This window comes from Hylobates moloch, unplaced genomic scaffold (assembly GCF_009828535.3).
Source record: "Hylobates moloch isolate HMO894 unplaced genomic scaffold, HMol_V3 SCAFFOLD_4, whole genome shotgun sequence".
Taxonomy (NCBI): Eukaryota; Metazoa; Chordata; class Mammalia; order Primates; family Hylobatidae; genus Hylobates; species Hylobates moloch.
In genome coordinates, this window is record NW_026652279.1 from 27,832,119 (window position 1) to 27,842,448 (window position 10,330).

General features: G+C 44.7%; 1 long non-coding RNA gene across 1 annotated transcript; it reads left to right on the top strand.

The window, feature by feature from the left end:
- Positions 1 to 1,141: 1,141 nt before the first annotated feature.
- LOC131383392 (uncharacterized) lies at positions 1,142 to 9,042 on the top strand. The gene is made up of 2 exons (XR_009213382.1): positions 1,142 to 1,227; positions 8,766 to 9,042. It is a non-coding gene; the product is annotated as an uncharacterized LOC131383392 (long non-coding RNA).
- The last annotated feature ends 1,288 nt before the right edge of the window (positions 9,043 to 10,330 follow it).

Here is a 10,330-nt window from a genome sequence, read left to right on the forward strand (position 1 = left end):
GAGAACTTTCAATACCCTGGACACGCTCAGAGCTACTCTTCAGGCCCCTGGACCCTTTTCTGTCCCACTAACACACCAAGCCCATTCCCTTCTCCAGGCCTTTGCACTGGCTGTTCCCTCTATGCCTGCACACTCTTTCCCCAGGGTTTTGTCCTGGCTGGCTCTTCCTCATCATTCAACTCTGCTCAATGTCACCTCTTCTGGCCACCCTACTGACCCCTGTCACTTGCTACCTCACTACCCTGTCCAGCGGTGGCTGTGCTCTGAGACCCTCATTCATCTATGAGCTTGCTTGTTCATTGAATTTATTTCCTGCATGCATGAGAGCTCCCTGAGGGCAGGGACTCTATCATCTGTGTCCCAGCATCCAGAACAGTGCCTGACATATCAGAAGTGCTCAGTGAATATTTGTTGAATGAACAGAATCATTTGCCGGTCTTGTCCATTGGATCTCTGACGGCCTTCTGATGCAGTAGGAAGATGGCCCTTCCTACTGCTGCCGCTCAGCTGTGACCCCAGTCCCTGGGGACCCTGCCAGGTGTCTAAGCCATCTAATAGAGCTGTCTTTCTAACCCACACTTCTGTCCACGTCACTCTCCTCCTCAAAAAACATCATCATCATCATCCTCATCATTATCATCATCATCATCATCATCATCATCAATCTGTCACTTGATGGAGACTGTGAAGCTGTCTGTCATCATTGCTATATTAAAAGTCCCCCGTATCTCAAGGTTTTATCTCCAATTTAGAGATGGGGGAACAGAAGCTTAGACAGGCTGAGGAACTCGCACAGGCCCACACAGCTACTGAGTAGCCAAACTGAGATTTGAACTCAGGTCAGTGTGATCCCAGGTCCCCACTCTTAGCGGCTGTCTCCTACCATAGAGCATAGCTTTCATGTGCATCAAACTTGAACGTGTGTCAGAATCATCTGGAGAGCTTGTTATATGCAGGTTACTGGGCTGCACTCCCAGAGTTTCTGACTCCTCTTGTCTAGGGTACGGCCTGAGAATATGCATTTCTAACAGGCTCCCAGGTGAGGTGACCACTGGCCTCACACTGAGAGAACCACTGGCCTAGAAAAAAAGCACAGCAGCCCAAACAAATAGAATTTTGTCTGCAGTTTCAGGAGGTTCATGGATCCCCTGCAGCCTCTCCATGTGCTTTGGGAATAGGGAAGCATCTATGGACCTCACCTTCAGAACCACTCTTCAAACAAACAACGTAAGTCAGATCCTTGACATCCTGAGGCCCTGAGTTCTGTTCAGCAAGTTTCCATTAAGCAAGGGCCACCAGAGTCTCGGTTTTAGTCCCTTTGCAAATCTGACTGTTTCTTAATAAAGTTAATTATCTGACCTTGAAACGTACCCTAGCTGACACACCACAGAAAGGCCTCCATTTGTCTCACCAACGCAAATGATAAATAGAGGGCCCAGAGCAATTTCTCTCAGAGATTTCATGTCAGTATTTTAATAATCGTTGAGCAGGGCCCTGGGAGCCAATTACAAAACTAGGACAGATTTTTTTCTAAAACTGCTTGGTTTCCAACTCCTAAAACTTGTAGGCGTCTAAAACTGATGGATCTGAAGGGTTCTGACATAGTTTCTCCCAAGCATGAGTCGTGCACAGAATTTGAAATTTAGTTCCAGGAAAGCTGAAGCCGTGATGTTTCCCTCCTCTTCCCCTTCCTCCTCCTCCTCCCGCTGCTCCTCTTCCTCCCTCTCCTTCTCACTCTCCTCCTCCCATTTCCCTCCTCCTCTTCCCTCCCCCTTCACTAGTCTCCTTACTAAAACTGAGTTGCCCTGAGACTGAAACCTGGAGGTGGGAAGCCTGCCCGATTGTCGGCTATGGGCACTGGGAGCCTTCAGCCTTCATCCTTTGTCTCACTGCTCGGCCAGCGGTTGGGGAACCTACACCAACTGCCTGGGTCACAGGGGGACTGGGGGGGCCTGGGGCCAGGGTTCAGGGAAGCTCTGGGGCTGGGAAGTGACCAGCCATGCCTCCCAGGACAGTCTCAGGGTCTAGGACCTTTGGGAACCTTGGTTGGTTTCCCCTCCTGCCTTGGTGAGTTCCCCAGTCTAGGCCCACACATGGCAAAGGCCTGAGTCCTGTTAAAATCAGATCATCCTCCCACAGCCCCCATGGTGACTCCAGCACAGGCTAGTAGCAGGTACTCAGTCGTCAATACAAGCCTTCAAAAATGTAAATCCGATCATCTTGCAACCGCTCTCCAATCACTGGCTCCCATCACACCTGGACTAAAACCAAGCCTCCTTTGCAGGGCAGCCCCAGTCAACCCTGCTGACCCCATCTCTCTCCATTCTCTCCCTTGCTCCACCTGCTTGGCCACGCTGGCCTCCTTGCTGTCTGGTCCTCAGGCACTCCAGGAATGGTCCTGTCTTAGGGCCTTTGCACTGCAGTGCCCTCCTCCCCAGAGAGCTGCATGGCTGTCCCCCACCTGATTCAGGCCTCTGCTCAAACATCGCCTTCCTAGACACCTCCCAGCTAAAACAGCGCTTCCTACCCACACTGCATGTGCTGCTCTCTTTCTTCAAAGCACCAGTCATTCCCCTTATATTCTGTGCTAACTGTGCATCTATTTATTATGTCTGTCTCAAAAGAAGGTCAAGATCATGAAGTCAGGGGCCAGGTCTGGTCTTCATCTACCATTGTATCCACAGGGCTGCACTCAGAGGAAATAGTAAATATTGAATGAATGAATGAATGAATGAGCGAATGAATGCTCCCATTGATGGAGGAGTTGATGTGAGCTAGCAGGGTGCTTTTTGCATTGATCCTTTCACCCATCCTGCAAGGTGGGGATTTTCAGTTCTCCTTAGGACACAATGATGGCTCAGCTGAGAAAGAAGGCTGACATACCCAAGGTCACCCAGTGGTGAGGGGGGCCTGGGCAAGCGACCCAAGTCTGTGTCACTGCATGCCTATGGATGAGTGGTTACCTGCTGACAGCGCAGGCCAGGCTCACTGCAGGTGAGGCGGCTCCTGGGAAGGACCAATCCCATGGTGATGGAGTACAGGTGGAAGGTGAGAGCTTGGGGCTCAGGCAGCAACATGGTTGGCTCTTGCAAGGAGCCTGGGAGTGCCCCTAGAGGGAGACTGAGGCTGGGCAGGGCCCTAGGCAGACCTCAGAGCAGTCCCCAGAGTGGAGACTGTCTGAAGGCTAGGGCTGGTCAAGGTGGGCTGGTCCCAAATCTTTTCAAGCCCTCTGCCCGCCCCCCCACTGACTTCTGGAGCTGCCATGGCCCGGCCCTGCCAGGATGGGCTTTTTGGACAGGGCTGGTGCAAGAGGTGGGATAGAGACAGGGGCCAGGGCTGGGGGTCGTGGACTCCACTAGTGGACTGTAAGCTTCTGTCTGGGGCAACAGAGGAGGTGGCAGAACTATCGGGAGAGAAGGGAACTGGCTCTCTGCTCAGAGCACCCTGGAGCAACACACAGGCAATGGGAAGTCCTGGGCATCTTGACCGTCAGCGCAGTCCAGGGCCCAGCATGCTTCCAAGAGGCAGGCAAGAGAGTGCCTGGGGCTTCTCCACTCCAAGCAAATGGGGCTCCACCCAGAAGGACAGAGCGCCTGGGAAGAGGAGCTGCAGTGCTCAAGCAGTAGAACTTCCTCCAGGCTCACTCCAGGATACACTGCAGGGGACACTGTGTCCTCAAAAGCAGGACAAGCCTGCCACCCAGTGCTACCGGGAGCCACCACAGCAGCCAGGCAGGGCGGCTGGCAGTCCGGCCCCACCGGGGTGTTCCCCAACCTGTGTCTGGCCTCTGGGAATCGCAGCGGGCTTTAGGGCTCTGTGATGACTCAGGCTGCTGCTTCCTCACCTAAGAACACTGCCTTGCACCCGATTCTTCACACCTGTTTCTTCAATCCTCATCAACTTGCAAGTTTAAGAGGTCTTAAAATTCCAGGAGAGAAGCACCGTGGGTCCGGAAGGTCATGGCCTGAGTAAATTAAAGCAGCAAAATGACTGAGCGGCCAGAAGGCAGGGAATGCAATGGAAATATCAAATCTCAGGCACCCACTGCAGATGATCACTGTGAGGAGGGGGCGGCCAAGGGGCGGAGGCAACGTTCTCATAAAATGAAGTCAGCCTGAAAACAACATTCTGCTGGGCCCCCCTTACCGGTCAGGTCTGTTCAGAGGGCTTTCAACTAGGTGGAAGGATTGGACCCAACTGGTCTTTTAATATTTTTATTATTATATATTACATAATGTTATGTAACATATTTTATTTCCATATTATATCATATATTTATCTCATATAATAAATATATATCATATATTATCTCATATAATAAATATATATCATATATTTATCATGTTTATATCATATATTTATTATATTTATATAATATATGATATAATATATTTATAATTATATATAATATATAATTACATATATAATATTATTATACATAATGTATATTATCACTATACGTAATATATATGTTATATTATATAAATATATAATACTATTATATAATATAGAAATAAAATATATTAATAATATGTGTTATTATTAATAATGTCATGATTGTATTTATAGTAATAGTTATTAATATATCAATATAATAATATAAGGATATTATACTATTATATTAACATGTTAATATAACATATTAATATATTAATATTAATTAATTTAATATATATTAATCAACATATTATGTATTAATGTTTAATTAATATATTCATAATATCAATATGTTCCTATACTATATTAATTATTATATTATAATATGATAAAATATGACATTCATAGATCATATATTAATATATTATGTTAACATATTTATATATGAATATATATGACATATATAATATATTCATATGTAATACATTAACATATAACATTAATATATAATATATTCACTTATGTCATACATTAATATATAATATATAAACATATACATTAATATATAATATATTCATATGTCATATATTCATATATAATATATAAATATATAAATATAATATATTTAAATATATAAATAGATAATATATTCATATGTGACATATGAATATATTAATATATGTCATATAGGATATAATGTCATAATAGAATCTATCAATATAATATATTAATATATATCAATATAATATAATAATAGATTGACTATTAAATATATATTTATGTATATTCATATTAATAGTTATTAACAATCAAGATATACTTGTCATAAAATCATTAAAATAAAATTAATAATAATTAATCTTCACACTTCCCTATGACCTAGGAACCCCCATTCCCTCACTTTACAGATGAGGAATCTGAGGTACAGGGAGGTAAAGTAACTGATCCAGAGTCAGAGCTAGAACAAGCCTGAGCCTGGATTTGAACTCAAGTCTCCTGGCCCCAGATCCCAAGATCCCAAGCCACGATGCCATAGAGGCTTCTTGGTCTTACAAGTTTTTGGGGGTTATCAACACAAATCTTGGAGAAAAAGATACTTCCTTGAGAAAGATTGGTTTGAAAACTTCTAAGAAACAGCTTTGTGCGTACTTCTCTTTAGTTATACTTTTTAAATGGTTTTATATTTGGAAAGGAGAAAGAAAATGAGAGAAAACACCAGCACCAACAGGGCCAGTCTATGGCGAATTTGTGGAGGACTCTGGTCTTCTGAAACCTCCACTCTCGCCCTTTCTCTCCCTTCAGAAAGTCCTATCCCCACCCCCAGTCACTCTTCTTTGTGTTTAAAGACTTGCTCTTGTGAAAACTCCCAATCAATGCATCAAAAAGGAGTTATAGGAAATAAGGTTTTAGGGAAGGGCAAGAAAGAGGAAGTGAGGGTGGAAAGAAGAGACGAGGAAAGGGGAGCACTGATGCTTACTGAGCCCCAATAAAGGACAGACAAGGTTCCAGGGTCACCCTCATGTTTTTTATTTGAACCTTACCTCCACCCCGTGGGATGGACATTATTTCCCCCACTTAAAAGGTGCAGAGACTGAGGCTGAGGGGTTTGGGGGGCTTGTGTGAGGCTGCCCAGCTAGGAAGTGGCAGAACCAAGACTCACACCTAGTCCACTCGACTTCACCCATGTTCTCACCCATCCTGTGGAGTCCACTGAGCCCCTGGAGGTGCCCAGCACGCCCTGGGAGCTGGGGGTGCTGAGATGAATGCAACCCAGCTCCTAATGTCCACCAGTTCAGACCATCATTGGATGTCATTGGCCTGACATGAGGGACATTGGACCCGCATGTCAGGTGGGGCTCATGCCACTGAAGTGGTAACCAGACTCCTAGTTCAGGCTGGGCCAATCCTGGCTTTTGCACTGTTGGAATATTACACATGCAGCAAAAGAACCATGCAGGAGAAAGCACTCTTCACTTGGTCACCGTAGAAAAGCTAACAAAGGAAGGAGAGCATGTACCATAAGAAAAGATGAGATTTGGTGTTTTAAGTGACTGTGCCCCAGGTTAGCTGTGTAACCTCAGGCAAGTCACTTCACCTCTCTGTGTTTCAGTTTTCTCATCTGTAAAATGGGGTTGATGCTTTGGCTTAACCTACCCACAGGGCTTCAGGGGGCTGTGAAATAACATAATGGCTTTGCAGGTAATCTGTAAACTGGAAAAGTATTTTGCTATACAGGTGATCTTATTATGATCATCACACATTATTATCAATTATTTTCTGAATCACTCCTGTGAAGTAAACTAGTGCTGAGATCTCAGGCATCAGACTTCCAGAATTCAAGAGTGGCTTTGATCTCCACCTGCCCCCAGCCCTCATCATTAGCACATGGATGTCTCTCATTGATGAGTTCCTCTGTCGATGGGCATCTCCCCCCATTTGATAGATGAGAAAAACTAAAGTCAACTTGCCCAACATCTTTCAGCTTACAAGTAACAGAATCCAGATCACCAGATTCACTACCCCTTTCTACACCTGTTACCCTTCCCTGTGCCCTCACACCACCACCAACACCCATACAAAGGATTAGGACAAGAGAGGGGGCTGGTGGGGGCTCCAGACCAGGCTGGCATGAAAAGGCAGCCCAGTGGCCTAGGACCAAGATCCTGAGGACCGAAGACCTCATTTATAAAAACCAAAGAGAGTCTTGAGGAAAGTTAATTGAAGTGAACGAAATCCCGGAGAATTTAGCACTCAATTTAAGATACTATTTTTGGCTGAACCAAGAGTGAAAAGACAAAGGAAAGTGCACCGAAATGGAAGAGAAACTAATTTGGAAGACATAATAGAGAGCAAACTTCTCAAATTTCCTCTGAGCCCAGGAGACGTGATTATTCAAGAAATAATTAGATGCTATCCTGGGGGTAATAAAAGCTAAAAATGAAGAGGAAAGAAATTGAAAGCTGCCAGAAAGGTCACAGGCTGCTCTCAATATTGTTTTCCTTTATAGATTTGAAGATGCAAGAATTAATTTGAAAAAGAACAATAAGGCAGTACCAACTAATCGGAGGGGAAATTGAGCTGGGAGAATCTCAACATCTTACCCATCTGGATCACTCTACTGGGAAATGCAGAGCCAGGTGGATTGTGGACCTAGAGAGGGTAGGCAGTCCCTTCGTAAAATGGCTGGAGGAAGGCAAAAGGCAAAAAGGCTGGAAGAAGGCAAAAGTGTGTCTCCAGTGTCTCCTGCCCCAAAGCTGAACTGTCCTCTGACCTTTGGGGTCAGCAAACCTTTTTCTGTAAAGAGCCAGATGGTGAACACTTTTAGCTTTGAGGGCCATACACTCTCTGTTGCAACTACTGCTGCCGTAGTGTTAAAGTGATAGTAGCCAGTATGTAATTGAATGGGTGTGGCTATGTTCTAATAAATCTTTATTTACAAAAACAGTCAGTGGGCCAGATTTGGCCCGCAGGACGTAGCTTACTGCCTGAATTACCGCAGTAACTCCCACCTGGGCTTCCTACTTGCAGTCTGACTCTGCTTCCATCCACTAAAAAACGTTGGCTACTAAGAAGAATCTTTAAAAAATGGAACTAATGGTAATAATGATGATGATGACAACAGTAACAACATGACAACTACTAGCACAGGAACACGGAGTACTTAGTAGGTGCCAGGCATGATTCTTAGCAATTATGTAGCATCTACTATCCTTACAAAAACCTTTATGAAGACAGTATCATTTACAGATGGGGAACTGAGGCCCAGAGAGGTGAAGTAACTGACCCAAGATCACAAAGCTAATAGGCGTCAGAGGAAGGATTTGAGCAACCCAGACAGTCTGGCTCCAGAGTCCATGCTCTTGGCTTATATTTTACCTTTTTTCTTATACTTTACTTCCTAAAATATGATTGGCTCCAAATTCTTCAGGGACTTTCCACTGCTTATAGGATCAAGTCCAAATTCCTTAGCTCAATATACCAGGTCATCTGTGACTTGGTTCACCTCACCTCTCCACCCTTTTTCCAAGTCTCATCCCTATGTATCTAGAACTGCTTGAAGAGCCCCAAATTTTCATGCCTGCATTCATACTACTCCCTCCGCCTGGATTACCCTCTCCTTCATTCGTTAACACTTACTCTCCCTCCCAGACTCAGCCCTAGTGTCATCACCTCTAAACAGCTTTCTATGACCCTGTTGCCCATTCTAATTTGATAAGTCACTTCCTCTCTTTGAGTCTTAGTTTCCATACCTATAAATTGGTGGAGGGTATTGAAAGGGAGAGAAAGAGTGTGTGCTGCATGACTCCATTTCTGTTGAAAACATTTAGTCTACCTAAGTGTGGAGCACAGCTCAGCTTGGCTGGGTGCCTGACAACCTGTGTTTTCAGTCTGTTTCCCCAGGGACTGAGCTCTTCCCTCTGGACCTGCAGAAGAAGAAAAACTGCTTTGTTTGATCCCAGACTCCCTAACTCCAAGAACAGTGCAGTTTTCTCAACCTCATATTGAATGAAGAGCTGCATTTGCCAGGATGGGCAGCTCAATTAAGACATCCCTTCAGAATACCAACTCCTTCTGCTCTCATTCTGATACTCCAAGGAACCTCTGGCCTGTCAATTATCCCAAAAAAATCTGTTATCCCTCAATGCACTATTCAAAACACTTTCACTCTTTTCTCAGTCCTTCATTTAAAAGTAACTTTGATTTCTTTCACTTAGTGTGGCAGAAAAACAAATACTGCATGCTCTCATTTATATGTGGAATCTGAAGTAGTCAAACTCATAGAAGCAGAGATTAGAACAGTGGTTCCTGGCAGTACGGGGAGGGGAAAAGGGGGAAGAAGTCAGTCAAAGGTTACAAAGCTTAAGTTATGCAGGATGAATAAGTTCTGGAGATCTAATATACAGCAACAATGTGACTATAGCTAACAATACTGGATTGTATACTTGAAATGTGCAAACATCAGCTTGACTGTGGTGATTATTTCACAATGTATACATATATCAAATCATCACATTGTACCCCTTAAATATATACAATTTTAATTGCCAATTATATGTCAGTAAAGCTGGGTGGGGGGAGCTTTGAATTACAGCCCAGGAGTTGCAACAGACTGCTGTTCTAGGCTATGACCTTCCATCTTTCTATCCATCTACTTTCCCTTCCATCCATCCATTCTTCCTTTCATCCGTCTTTCCACGTATCCAGCTATGCACCCATTCTCTTATTCATGTCATCCATTCACTAATTATAGAATTGACCAAATGCCCACTCTAAGTCAGGCCCTGCACTAGGGTCTAGTAGACAGAGGTGACCCCACCCTCAGGGAGCTCACCATGTAGTAGGGAGGACAGAAAGTGCTCATTCTCCTTCAACCTATGGATCTCCCTTCCCCTGCCATTATGCACAGGATACCCTGGGTCCTAGTTCCTGGGGGTGCCCAAAGTCCTGCCCCACCATCGTCATGTTCCCTCACCTCCTCCTCCTTGTGTCTCTTCCTCAGTGGTCTGCATTTCCTTCCTCCCCAGAGGATAACACTCTACCTCCCTGTTGAGGCTAACACCCTTCTTCCTCACCTCTGTCCTCTTGATCTCATTCGCTCCCGCCTTCTGCAGCCTCTTGATTCTCCATTAATTACCATCTCATTTCTTATTTATTTAATGTTTATATTCAACAACTACCACCTTGGTCTGAGCCACTGGGATCCGCAGTCAAGACTATCGCAATTGCCTCCTCACTGATCTCTCTTGCCCTCCTGGTGTCTCTTCTCAACACAAGGATCTGCATAGAATGCCAGTCAGATATTGACACATGTCTGTTCCAAACCCTCTGGTGGATCTCCATTTCACTCAGAAAAAAGCCAGAGTCCTTACTCTGTCCTATGAGGACCCACGTGATCCTGACCTGCTACCTCTCTGATTCTTCCCCTACTGTTCCCCCCCACTCACCCAACCCA